Source organism: Sceloporus occidentalis, unplaced genomic scaffold, assembly GCF_023333645.1.
Source record: "Sceloporus occidentalis isolate IW3139 unplaced genomic scaffold, rSceOcc1.0.p SCAF_27, whole genome shotgun sequence".
Classification (NCBI taxonomy): domain Eukaryota; kingdom Metazoa; phylum Chordata; class Lepidosauria; order Squamata; family Phrynosomatidae; genus Sceloporus; species Sceloporus occidentalis.
In genome coordinates this window covers 10,317,403-10,331,759 of record NW_028317007.1, presented here as the reverse complement: position 1 = coordinate 10,331,759, position 14,357 = coordinate 10,317,403, and the positions used below count along the sequence as shown (strand labels likewise).

General features: G+C 37.1%; 1 protein-coding gene across 4 annotated transcripts in view; it reads left to right on the top strand.

Annotated features, from left to right (window-relative positions):
- LOC149299924 (fibroblast growth factor 14-like) overlaps nt 1–14,357 on the top strand; it is a 278,072-nt gene that overhangs the window by 185,928 nt on the left and 77,787 nt on the right. The window lies entirely within an intron of this gene.

The following is a 14,357-nucleotide window of genomic DNA, read 5'->3' as shown; positions in this document are numbered from 1 at the left end:
CAAAATTTTAATTTACATGTACATCTCTCTTGTGTCACTTATGTTACTAAGGGGGCCATATTTAGTGAGTGTGATTCGGGGACAGGGGTGTGGCTTCCGTGGGGGTGTAGCTTCATAAATGACAAATTCCCTATTCCTATCTTCTGGGGCAGAGCCCCCTTATCCTGACTCAGTGGACCACTCTCTCCTTTCTGTGAAGCTAAGCTCTCTCCTCTCTCTTTGAGATCCATTACCGTTACCTTTGGATGCTATAGGGGTAGTCACCCTCTCCAGCTGCCTGCTCCACTCACACTCAGGTCAGGCCAAAGCTGGGGACTATTCAGTACATGTGATAACCCTAATCTTAGTAGAGTAAATACAAATTTGAAATCAACTTTGGGAAAAGAAATGTATTTGAAATGAAGTCTTACATGAATAGCATAGTTACTTGGGCTAGAGTTGTGGTTGAACACAATGTGAAGTTGATATTTTTTATCTTATACTATACATTAACCTTTACTCAAGCTCCACAACAAATAAAAATAGGTCAAGGAAGATATGTGGACTCAGCACTGTAAATGCAAATGCGGACGTAGAATATGCGTGCCAGTGTGTTAATGTGCTGATGAGCACATGTAGACGTGGAGTCACTTCAACGACACTACGGTTTCATAGATCAGCTGCCGCTGTTTTAGTGACTTTGTTCTCTTTTAATTCAATGCCCTCCTCCCTTTCTTTCCACTTTGTATCATCTGAAGGTTTCTTCTTAGGGTCAAAATAATCTTTTTTTGGTTACAGGTCAGATTGTGACTGCTGCACTAAAAGGGATTGTGTTTAATTTTATATAACTGCTTGGAACAGGATGTTTTTTTTCTTTTGTTTTTAGCAAAAGAAACATTTAAAAATATATAATTTTATAGACCGAGTTAGCTATTTGTAAGATGTTAATTTTAAGGGCAGATGATTCTTCTCCCTGTGCTTCTCCCCTTCCCCAACTGGAGAGCTGTGGAAGCAATCGGCCATCAACAATATCAAATTGTATTCACATAAGCCTAAATTCTACTGTATACTTAGACACCTCTCTATAATTAAGACTGTACTTATAGTTAGCATGCAAATGCCTTCATTCATATGGGTAATGGGGCCACACTTCAGTAAGCAGCTAAAAGATAATGACACGTAGGACATGAACCCCTCCCCAGACCAAAACGCATAAAACAACACGTCCTTTCATTGGGCAGCTGTTACCTTGTTTGCTTTATAAAATTATGTATCTGTATGATTAGATTGCTACATCACTATAGGAGACCCACAATAAAGAAAAATCAGTAAACCATAATAAAATTCCGATGATATTCTGTAGAACATATTTGTGAAATCATCTGTAAACCACTAGAATAAAAAGTCCCAGTTGCCTAGAAACTATCCTCAAGTCATCACAAATGCTCTATTCAGTTTGATGTTATAGCGGAACTGTTACAGCTAACCAGTAGGTGGCACTACTATTCATCAGATGGCCTGGGTTTTGCCACAGGTTAGAGTATATGGGGTATAAAAGGAAGTATAATATAAGTGTATTTATATAAACAAGAAATAAGCACTTCATAAGTGCTTATTTCTTGTTTGTAGTTTACATGTGAAACTACAGCACCAGGGTAACTATTTGTATAGTCTGATGAGTGCAGACTATGCACACTACTAGATACACACACTACTGCTCAGAAGTTTGGGTGCACTTAGAAACGTGCTTGTTTTTGCAAGAAAAACAAATTTTGTCCATTAAAATAAACATCAAATGGATCAGAAATACAGTGCAGATATTGTTAATGTAGCAAAGTACTTGGAGCTGGAAACGGATGATTTTTAATGGAATATCTTCATAGCCGTAAAGAGTCCCCCAATCAGCAGCCATCACTCCTGTGTTCCAACAGCACGTATCCACTAATCCAAATTTTCGGTGACTTTTTAATATTGGTAGTATATATATATAGTGTGTGTATATATATATATGACCACGTGCCTAATATTGTGTAGGTCCCCCTTTTGCTGCCAAAACAGCCCCTAACCGAGGTATGGGCTCCACTAGACCTCTGAAGGTGTGCTGTGGTATCTGGCACCAAGAACTGTGATGCACTGTATGTTCTGTGACCTTTCTATCAGAACCAGCATTAACTTTTTCAGCAATTTCAGCTACAGTAGCTCGTCTGTTGGATTTGACAGCACAGGCCTTCCATTGCCATCCACGTGCATCAATGAGCCTTGGCTGCCCATGACCCTTTTAAAGCTAAATTAACAGCAAAATGCCCACTTACCTTCAAAGTAAAATACACTGTTGAAAATAATTGTATGATAACCAGTGTCACACTTTAGAGGCAATTTTACTGGGATTTTGCCCTTGTGTACTTGAACTAATTTTACTGGGACTATACCGCGATTATTCCTTTAGGCTAAAAAATGTTTGGTACGTACTGTGCACTCTTGCAAATGTCGGATAATCGAAATGATACAGAACCTGTGGCCAACTACACTATTTTCCGTAGTATGGATTTTATATTGATTTGACACCCTCGGATAGTGATTTTCCATTTATTCTGAAACTAAGGCAACTTCCAGTTAAGTTTTGCAGTGAACAAAAGTCAGGGTCAGACTTTAATTACTATTGGAATATATTTGTCCCAACCTGTATTTCGTCATGGACAATTCTATGTCAGTTTTCTAGAGCTACAGCTGAAAAGGCAGTCAAAGTGAAAATTCTTCATACTTCCACTGAGGGTTGCTTCGTACCCTCAAGTAAAACACTTCATACCCCAAATGTTTACAAGAGATTTTTAATATGCAAGAATTATCATCCTGTCCACTGTGTCCACAGTAATGTGGGATTTATTATCTAGTTTCCACTCAAGCACAGTTTTTTTGGCAAAGTTACACACCCATGGATGTGCATTTAACAGCATATGTGTGCTTAGCATTTGTACTACAACTCAACATCAATTTATAGACCGGCAAACGGATTCTATGTCCCCAAATGTCTTTAGTTAATGTAGCTCAGTAGTCATACAGATATGCATAAAATTGGATGTGCCGGCCCTTTACAATTGATAGTCTAAGTAAAAGTAGAAAATGGGCAGACATACAGATACAAGAGGAGAAGGTAATTTCATTGAAGGGCAGTCCTTATACCAACTCACTTATTGCAAGTGTGAAACAATTATTAGGAAGTGCGAAGTGTTAAATCACAGTTTGCGTGTTACTGTAGTGCTAGAGTACAAAAGTGTTGCTTCCAAGCTGTGGCAAGTTCTAGTAAATGCCTTGTGGTATGGAGTGAATTAAATGGCACGCAATAACTATTAGAACCATCTAGCTATTGCCTATATCCATCAGTCTCTCTGATTCAGTCAATCTAACATACAGTGGTATTTAGGAATATGTTAACATATTGAGTTGAGTTTTGGTGACTGACGTTTATGTTGATAAATAAAAATTTACTGAACGAGGACATTAACATTGAAAAGTAGAATATAATGTTCAGAGCACTGTGAAAAGAGCCTGGAGTCGATTTTTCTGATGACTTAAAGGTAGGCAGGCATTATATGGCAGGAAATGAAAAGAGGTTGCTAGGTAGCAGAATTCATTAGTGCAAAGAGTGAAGTGCACTTTATAGGTTGCTGGTGAGGGGCTATCCAGAATATTATTTATTTTAGCCCCCTCTCTCAAGGAAGGATATAGATATGCTTTGCAAAACTGCTCTATTGCCTGAATGAAAGACAAGAGAATGATTATGTCAGTAAAAAAACCCCCCAGATATATAAAGAAATAGGAAGGTATATTTCAAATGAGTAGAATTACTAAAACAACCTTACACGTGAAAGTGAAAAGTGGAAACATGGACAATGTAGGTTCTTCCTCCCATTGAAATCACTGCTTCCTTAGAGAGCAGCTACTTTTTCTGTATATGTGAGATTTTGGTGTAATAAACACTGTTTTTTGGGGTTTTTTTGGGTTTTTTTACACGTATTCAGTGTATTGGGTTTTTAATTGTTAGACATTCTAAATTATTAAACCTGTGTTGTATACAAAATTTCAGGGCCTTGTTTACTTTGGTATTTTTTTTTTAAATCATGGGGCAATTATGATAAATGTATGTAATGCCAATGTATTTGAGTGTCTATATATAGTGTCATATATATATATATGGTAGGATGGTACCTCCCAGGACACTGCGGGCTGCAGGAAAGGTAGGAGATCCGAGACCCTAGAGTTTTTTCAGGCTTTTATTTAAATAAATTAAAACCTACTCCTATTTACTAAACAGTAGTCTTCACCTGACCAAGATCTGGCCAGCTAAGCTAATGAGTGTGTGTGTGTGTGTCTGTGTACTCTTCCACCTTCTCTCTTAAAAAAAAACCCAGCATTTTTCATATACACGTCCATTTTCATATACAAGCTGTCATTACACATAGCAGTCCAAAGGTTAACAGCACAGCAGTTGCAACTTTATCCAGAAAAATCTTTAAAGTTAATTGCGGACACGCAGCCTGACATTCTCTCTTCAGCTCTCTTTTTCTCTCACCAAAAATCCTGTATTATTATCAAGTCATAAATCAAGAGAAAAGACATTTTGACCGCTGTAAGTCTGCGTATCCAGCTCAGGGAGCATAGTCAAGCAAGTCCTTCAGTAATATTGGTGCCCTAAAGCAAATTTGACAAGGAAATGGAGCCTAACTTACTCTAGTAAGGGCCTTCTGTCCACCAATGACTCATACACATTGCCGGGAGCTGCACAGCTCTATATTTCGAGAGCCAGAGTTGATATAAAAGTTTGAAATTTAAAACATATTGGGATTATTTATAAAAACCGGATTCAAGTGAATAGTGTGGAAAATGGTTCTATCATCGTAGCCGCTGGTGAAATGCTGTTGATGTGACCATTTCATTGGCTGCTTTATCAACAAGACCATAATTCACACTTTATATCTTAATAAATAGCCACATTGCATTTTCTTAATGCAATATTAATATATACCTTATATACCTAATATCACACCTGATATAATATACCTATATCACACTAAGAAACTTTCACATTGACTAGACATATAGTAATTTATCAGTTGCATTACAGGTGCAATTATATCCACCAATATGACAAGCAGCCTAAAAACAATATATGTTTATTTTACTAGGAGATACTTAATAACGTTTATTTAATATACTTAATCTGTGAGTAATACTATTAGAAAACAAAATGCAAGGTTACTCGTGTCAAAAATCAAACAGTTATTTGACGAGCTCTGGGACTGGATTATAGGCAGTGCTGGGAAGGGTGCTAAGGAGCAAACGCTTCTATGATTTATAACGTTGGGGGCCCACAATATATTTTCTCTTGAATTTTACATAGGTAGATACTCATTACCTTGAGCTGCCAACACCCATTTGGGGACCCATCCCTTCACTCCAGCCATCTTGGGATGAAGGGATGGGTCCCCAAGGGTGTGATGGCAGCTCAAAAGAGTGAGGGGCCCTCAAAGGGGTGTCTTAATTGAAAACTCTTTGATGGCATATAACTCCCACTTGGGAGTGATGTGGTCTTAAAGGGCTGTCATCCTAGAAAATACCTTGAGAGCCTGTCATCCTTGAGGCTCTCCAGGAGTTGTCTGGGATTAAGTTATCGTCCCTCAGAAATGTCATCCCCACATGCGGACCCATCCTTTCATCTGAAATATTCTGGGGTGAAGGGATAGATCCTTTGGGGGAGAGGGGGATGGCATCTCAAGGTGCGTGGACTACCCTCAAAGTGGTGTCAGAGATAAAATCCTGTTTACCGATGGGAAGGGATGCGTATGGACCTTAAAGAGGTCTAGAGTGTCAGCACTCTAAGACCCATGAACCTTTGAGGACCACCCTGTAAACCGATAGACATTTACCCTATTAAGGACAATTCAGCCCATTTACCCAGTGAACTCAGCTCTTTGCTCCTTCTGTAAGTTGTAGGCCAAAACATAAGCCAAGCCAGTCTACTGTTCTTCTCCTGTAAGTTTTAGGGTAAACATTCATGTATATAATAGTAAATTCAAATTTGGTAAAACACTTCATTTTGAGAAGACCTTTTTGTGTCAAATTCTTAATATGCTTTTAATGAGCCTTTGTAATTCCTAGTTCTTGTTTACAGTCATAGTAAATACATTTTTATATTTTTCAGATTGTTTCTGTATTCAATTGTTGCCCTTATTATTTAATATATATTTAATAAGAAAAATGGGGGGCTGGGTGTAACCACAAGGGAGGGGTTTAACCAGAAAGAGGCATGGTCATTATAGGGTGTGGCTAAGTGAGGGGCATCACCACATGGGGGGGGGCATGACCTTTTGTTGGCCCTGGATAGTCTCAGTCCCTTCCTGCTTCTAAAGTATTTACAGCTTTCTCAGCCATACACTTTATTTAGGGCATTTGCTTGGTTTATCCTCTTGTGCGGAAATCTGCCGGCTACTACCTGATTTAACATGACATGAAAAAAGGATAAGAATTGACAAGGAGTTCCACATTAAAAATAGTTACTTGCGTTACAGTTAACATTATTTGAAGTTCAGCACAATTTGAAGAAAAAATTATCTCTGCTGTGGTATGACATTACATTTTAGACTTCTCTAATATGCTCCAGCATTTAATTATATAACAGTCGCTATGAATGAGAAATAAGAGAATAGATTAAAGCGACATTTTATACAGCATGATTAACTTGTGCTTTTCTTCCCTGAAATGGTCTACTAGAGTATATTATCACTTATCTAACCTCTTGTGTTAATAGACGAACCCAAAGGGCATGAGTAATATTAAATAGTATTTCCAAAAATATGAAATGTCAAATATATATCCAAAATAAAGAGCAAATCATCACCATATGCATATGAACTCAGTATTACTCACTAGAACCCTTATTTGACAGGTCTCCAGAATGAAGCTCTAGTAACCGATAAACACAATAAACTTGTTGGAAGTAATGATCAGGTAGAAGAATTCTGTGGACAGACAACGGAACGACTGTGGTTGTTTCAGGCATTAATCCCCCTTTAAAAGGCTTAAAATCTGTATCAATAGCATGTCAGGCATCTTGTGGTCCTGTGTCAGTAGATAAATAAATGTATCTATCGTATTAGTAGTTAAGTCCTCAGAGACAGCAGAGGTATTAAAATAAATTACAAGAATGGTCAAGAGAGGAAGTTTGGTATTGGCAAAATGTAAAATAATGCTTTTGGGACATGAGAAGCCAAGGTAAAATATAATAATGGGGGTACTGAGTGACATTTGAAGAAAGAGAGAGAGAGGTGGTTCTGCCACTTTATAGGTTTCTAATCAGACCGCATCTAGAGTATTTTATACATTTCTGGGGAGCCCAGAAAGGTATAGATAATCAGGAGAGAGATCAGAGAAGGGGGGCTAAAATGGTGAATGGTTGAAGGCCAAAACGTGTTAGAAAATATTTCAAAGCACAAATGTCAAGCCAAGACTTGATTGTGTAAAACTAGAAGGTAAGAGGCTTAGTTGTAATGTAAGGATGTCTTACTTACCTGAGAGGGTGGTAGATGAGTGGAACAGTCTCCCGGCAAAAATGGTAGATGTTAATGTAGTGAGGAAATTTAAACATGACAGGGATAGGGACCTGAATCAAGACCTGGGAAGGAATAAGGTTTGAGTTTTTTATGGCAGGAAAAACTGGGCAGCCTAATGAATGTTTGTTATCCGGTGTCAAGTTCTGAGATTCTATTGTACTTTTTTCTTTTTTTAGCTTTGACTGATAGCATTTTTCAACTTTCAAGATATGCATGTCTTGAAATAGTATTTTTTAAGGGATTTCACAGGAGATCCCACCAACCCCATCTTTGTAGTATTAAAAAAAGAATTCTGTGTAAACGAAGGGATCCCCGGCAGACATCTGTTTTCCCTTTCATGTTTGTGATCTTTCTCTTTTATGAGAGCAGCAAACTTAAAATAGGTCTGCAGAATTCCTTCACAAGTTTCCCTGATGAATATTATTCCAACAGTATTTATATTTTTAGTGGTATATAACATATGCATACAAACTACTCAGTTGAGGATTATTGTTTTTCATATTACTTTTCTTAATTAGTCTGAATATAAATCATCTTTTTCAAAATTGTTAAAAGTAGGACAATAATATACATTTTTATTTAGAACTAAAGAATAAATACATATTGTATTTTATAGGCAAAAAAATAGCACTTTTGGAATGCAAAACAATAGGACCCCCTTCCCAGTTGCCCCTTTAAAATAAAAGTGTCCTCCTTTTAATGTGATCATTAAATTGCTTTGCAGAGAATAGTCCCCTGGTTAAGACTTGTTTTCTGCTTTCTATTAGTCCTCAAAATGATCTCCTAAGATGGGTGGGGAACCTTTTTTCTGCCAAGTGCCATTTGGATATTTATAACAGCCCTGGCACCCAGATTGCCTCTACAGGACCTGCCTAGCACGCAGACTGGGCGCATAGGACTTGCCATCTTTGCCCCCAAACAGCTTCCCTGTGGCATATTTGCCACATACAGCCTCCCTCTGTCATCACTGCCTCAACCAGCCTCCTTGTGCCATGCCCCCCACTTACACATCCATGTTATCACATAAATATTAATTAATTCACTCATTCAAAAATATTAATTCACTCATTCAGATACTCACTCACTCATTCACTCATTCACAGATACTTATTCATTCCCTGACCCACAGATACTTATTCACATGTACTCATTCACAAATATTCCCTCACTCATCCACTCATTCAAAGAAACTCATTAATTCCCGCTTCCACAGATCATTTAGATATACTCATTCACAAATATTCCCTCATACGGATACTCATTGATTCCCTCAATCACACTTACTCATTCATACACCCTCCTCCACCCCTTACCTGGACAGCAGATCTCTCTGTGATTCTCGAAGACTTCTGCAGGGCCGCCGCTTCCCTCTGTGTTGCTCGCACTCTCTGTAAAAAATGCTCTTTTACCGCCCAGGGGAAGCAGTAACGGAGCAGGGTCATTTGATATGACGTAAATTGACACAACTCTGCTGGGCTCCTGCTTCCCCTGGGTGGTACAAGAAACATTGCTCGCACATTATGCAGCAGGCCCCTGCGGAAGTGATCATGGGCCCGGTCACAGTTTTGCCCCATAGGCCAGACCAATTGATTTTCTGGGCCTTATACGGCCCGTGGGCTGGATGTTCCCCACCTCTGCCCTAAGATAAAACTAATTATTTCTAATTTAATTCCACCAAATACAGTGTATAATTTGTATGATGATGGACATACTATTTGACCCTAGCTGATCTAGTCTGCCCATTATTTGCAATGACTTTAAATTGTTAGAATTACATAAATAAAGCATAAAAATCCGATCAGCTCAGGGCACTGAGCTAGCGATGTCTGGAGTGATGCCTAGGATGGCAGGTGCTGTGCAGCACTTAGTGCTCCGCAGTAAGGACGGTGGCCTTGGAGAGGGTGCCTGGGGGCTAAACCGAAGGCAAATACCCCTTTGCAATAATGTGGCAATGGCTGAGACATGTTTTTTTCCTGTGTAACCAAGCAAGTGCATGCATGAGGGATGAACCTGATGTCATAATTTGCTTAGGGTATCTTAGGGGTATCTTAGGGTTTGCCCTGCATCTCCCACCCACAAATCCTGCACAGTATAGAGTTCTATGTATCTATAACTATAGTATTACTTTAAATACAATTGTGATTTATTCTTGTGAAGCACAAATTCATGTTACAGTTTGAGGTATGCTGCACACGGCATGTCTGTCTGTTCTTCCAAATAAGTGTTAGTTCTGCCACACATTGAACCTCTAGCTTGTTGAGACTTAACTAGAACATTTTCTCCAAGGAACAAGTCTTTCAAAAGAAGATAAAAAAAAAACAGAAGACTGAACCTGTGCCCTTAGGGCAGGAGTTGTTTAAATGCCAAGACACAGAACAGGTTTCGGCACTTACAATATGTACTGAACATAAAGACTGCTTGCTCCTAGAGTAGTGCAGATCAAACTATGGCAAATCTTTGTAACATAGTTTTACATTAAGTACGTATAATTGATAAATAGCTACAGGATTGTAACTAAAAATGAACTTTATCTGGGAACTCTCTTGGTTTATTGGGTATCCTAGATTTTGATTAGTCCCTAAATCATGAACTGTTCTAGATCATTGATGATTGGTTTGAGAATGTTGTACTGTTTCTGATGCACATTAAATTGTTGAGTCGTGTTGAGAAATGGTAATTTGATGACAAAATGGAGCAAAGAATCTGGAAACTAATCCAATATTCCTGTTTTTCCTCCACATTTAGTATTTTGTAAATATGACCAACGTTTCCACATTTAGAGTAGAAACATTCCAGTGGCTGACAAGGTGACTGCATCATATTTACCTGGAATTTCTCACAATTACGACCCATAGTGGCAGTGTAGGGACTAGCCTTAGCAAGACCAGTTGGCGTAGAATATTGGAATATGGCCATATTTGTGTATCTCAATGGACACAGGGGAACTCATTTTGGGGGGTATAGCTAGGGGTGGGGTTTTACCAAAATGTTTTTTGTGGTTTAAGATATTTATGAAATTGAGTATGGCTTCAGAAGATTATTATTATAACATTTCTGCACACTGTTGTGACTCAGAGCTTTAAAGGGTAGATCACACTTTGTAAGGATGAGTGATTTTTAGGGGTTTGATTGCAATATAGAGTGAAAACCAATGAAGCATTGTACTCCATCTGTTAAAAGAACCACCTGCACATGGGTTTTAAAAGAATAATTCCATAGATTTTTAGATCCTGGCTCTTACATGCATATCCAGACTTTGAAAAATGTAGCCCTCCATTAATTATATATATATTCTTTGGTCATGTCTACTTCTCAGCTTAAGGTGTTTTTTAATCACTTTACTGGGCAAAAATCCAAATGTAATACATTGAATACACATTTAAATTGTTTAAGCATTAACACATTGAGTTAATGATGAATAATGAATGAGATGTTGACCTATAATGGTCATTTTTATGATTACAAAATCTATAGAAATAATATTTTTTACATGATATAGCCACAAATGTTCAGTTATGGTATTAAAAGTGATCCTGGTACAAATGTTTAAAAATGGTGTCACTATTGCATCCCATTAGTAACCATTTTTATAACCATTCTAAAAACTTTGCATCACATGTGCTCTGTATAATTTATATCCTACAGTTTGCTATCAAATATGGTAGGGAAAAAATGATTGTTCCCTAAAAGATAAGGGATTCTTTTTATGTCTAATAAAGGTTTCACAAACCAATTTTCCTTTTTTTGACCACATTATTTACACTTGCCAAGCAGACGTTATTGAAAAGGACACTTTTAGTTCAGTTCTACATATAGCCACAGATGATGAATGAAAGAAGATAACTGCCAATGTTTAGATGGATATTGAACCATGACTACCTGATGTGCTGACCTTTCTGTGCAGTCTTTTAGTTTGTGTGAACATGCTCTGAATCTGTTGCAGTGGGAGGTATTGCCAGCAGTCTTTTTGGTTGCCCTTTTGTTATAATGCTGGACATGGCTCTCTTGCTGAAATTTGCCATCCTGATGCTGTTTATTACACCAGTTTTTCACCAGTATAAGCAAAATTGTGAAAACGTTATTGTGATACGTTTAAAGCACATGTAAAAAAAACTTAACATCACAATATATGAAAAAAACAAAAAACTAATATTGCACATAATGGTTTTTTTTTCTGGGTAGAGGCGCAACGTTTGGCAATGCTTGGGCATCTTGGACATCCCTACCTGTGTCCTTCCTGTTCCCCACCCACTAAAGGCTTTCTGGGGCCAGCCCCACCCCTATAAGTGGCCAGCCCTGTCCATTCATAAAACCACTCTAAAAGAGGGGTCAATCTGTGTACCTCTACCCTAGGTAGTTCCCAGGTACAGGCATCAGGTACCATGATGACAAATGGCTCATGCAATGCTGTTTTAAGACATTGGTTACCATAGGCAGAACATAAAATTAGCAAACAATAATGCTGGAATAAAGTATGTTATGGAGCATCCCTTTGAGTTTACCAACATTAGAAATGGATGTGGATGACTCCCATTGACACAGACACCCTCTGCAAATACCCAGATTGTGATCATTGGATAATGTAGCTCTAGACCCATGCCAGCCTTTTATGGAGATATATAGGTATTTTGTTATTTTCCTTGCAACTTGTTAATTGTTCCCTTTTAAGATGTTGCCATTATTGTATAACTTTAAATATGGTAATGGAACTCTAAATATGAACAGAGGTTCCCATTTTAAGCAACCTGGTTTTACTTTAAAGTAAGACTCCCCACCAGCCAATTTATGTTTATATCTCAAACCAAAGAATATATTTCAATTGACCAAATAGTCTATATACCTCCTTAATCTATAACCTGTTCAAATAAATAAAATAAAATGGTAAAAATGTATTTTAAGAAATATTTTTTTACAATGGATTTCAGTTTAAAAATCTGGACAGTTAATTATATGTAGTTGTATATTGTCGCTTTAGATTAAATATCACTGTTTTATAATCAGGCTGTGATTTGACCTGAAATGTCAATGTAAAAGGATTTCATTAATGCAAGTCAAGAACTTTGAAGATTGATGTTCATTGATTATGAGATTCTGGCTTCTTGGTAATTCTACATTTTATAATATATTTTCAATTATTTTAAAACACCATCTGTCGGTGCCTACACTTTCCACCAATCTCTTCCTGACTTGTGCTCTTGCCTTGTTTGGCATTATATGGCAGGTTTCAAGCCACATATTCTGTTTTTATAGCAGTAATGCACAATCTTTCCTAGGAAAAATATATTGGGTAAGACCATAGTTAACATATAAAGCTCTGCTTCAGTGTAAGGGCGTTGCGACTGGGTCACAACTACAGGCTGATGAGACAGCTCCCCCTGTGGCCCATGGTTGCGTGTGAGTTGTCCTTTCAAAAGTCTATATCCACAAATCCAATAATATATATATATATATATATATATATATATTAATATGGACTTGCAGATATATTTGTTGTACTTAAGGAGGTAGTCCTGCATAAACTTTACTTTAAGTTTCTCATTCTTTTTTCTTTTCTTTTTTTGGGGTGGTTGATTTATTTACATTAAGGTATTTAAGCATCTTTACCATTTTCTATAGCAAAGCACATGATTTCTATGATGGATGGTCTTCCCCCCCACCTGCACTGGTAGTCCAGCAAGTCTAACCAGTTTATTTGCCAATGGCATGGGAAAATGTATTGCAAGCATGTGAATATTTAGTTAATTTAATGATCCTTAAAAAAAAATTGGGGGTATGCCTACCACTTTTGAAAGGTGCAGAGAAAGGGTTTTGGGTGTGTATTCGCGTCTATGTAATCTCGTTATGAAATATGTAATACAGAGCAGGTTGTGGGTTTATGCCAATAATATGAACAAAAACATTACATTTTAAACATTTTCTGGCATGATGTATTGACCAAATATTTTGCACATTAAAGTACATCCAAATTCATGTTTACATTTTGGCTCTTAATTATCTTAATTTAATATTTGATAATATTATTATTACACACTCACAGCGCCAAGGAAGATAGGTCAGACTCTCTTGGGAGAAATAAGGCATTTTAGCCTCGGTTAAAAACTCTAAATACATTGATAGACCATAGTCCAAAAACATATCATTAACAAAATAAATTTATGTTAACAGAATTACAAATAACAATATAGTAGGTAGGACAAAGCTTCTTATATTTGTGTGTTTGTGAAACAAAATTAAGGCGAAATAATGTGCTTATTGCTTCACATTACTTTGCATCTTTTCATGATTTTTATTAATTTATATATTTTCATACATTTCATTATCCTGGTTTAATTCAGTTCTTACTAGAAGTGCTGAGTTAAATGTGCAATGTGTTATATATTCTGATCATGCAATGCACATCTATATTCATGTGTTATGCGGCATTAATCAACAATATTTTCCCGTGTGTACCTAGCTACAGGTGATTACAATTTGTTTTCTTAAAAAAACATCTATTTTGTGACCCCTATAGAATTCAATAAGTGAAACAATTGGATAATTTATGAGTTTCCATTGGCTGTTAATATAGCTTTCTATTTATCATAATGTGCATTGCAACTCGCATTAACAGAACAGTCTTACAAGGATAAAGCTTTTCATTACAATAGTGTATAGTAAAGGAAGATTATGTTTTTGTATATTTTATTTGCTTGCCAATTTTTGTCATTTATTACCGTGTGTCCTTTTCCTTCATTGTCTGTTCTTATTATAAGAGGCCAATAGTAGAAGAAG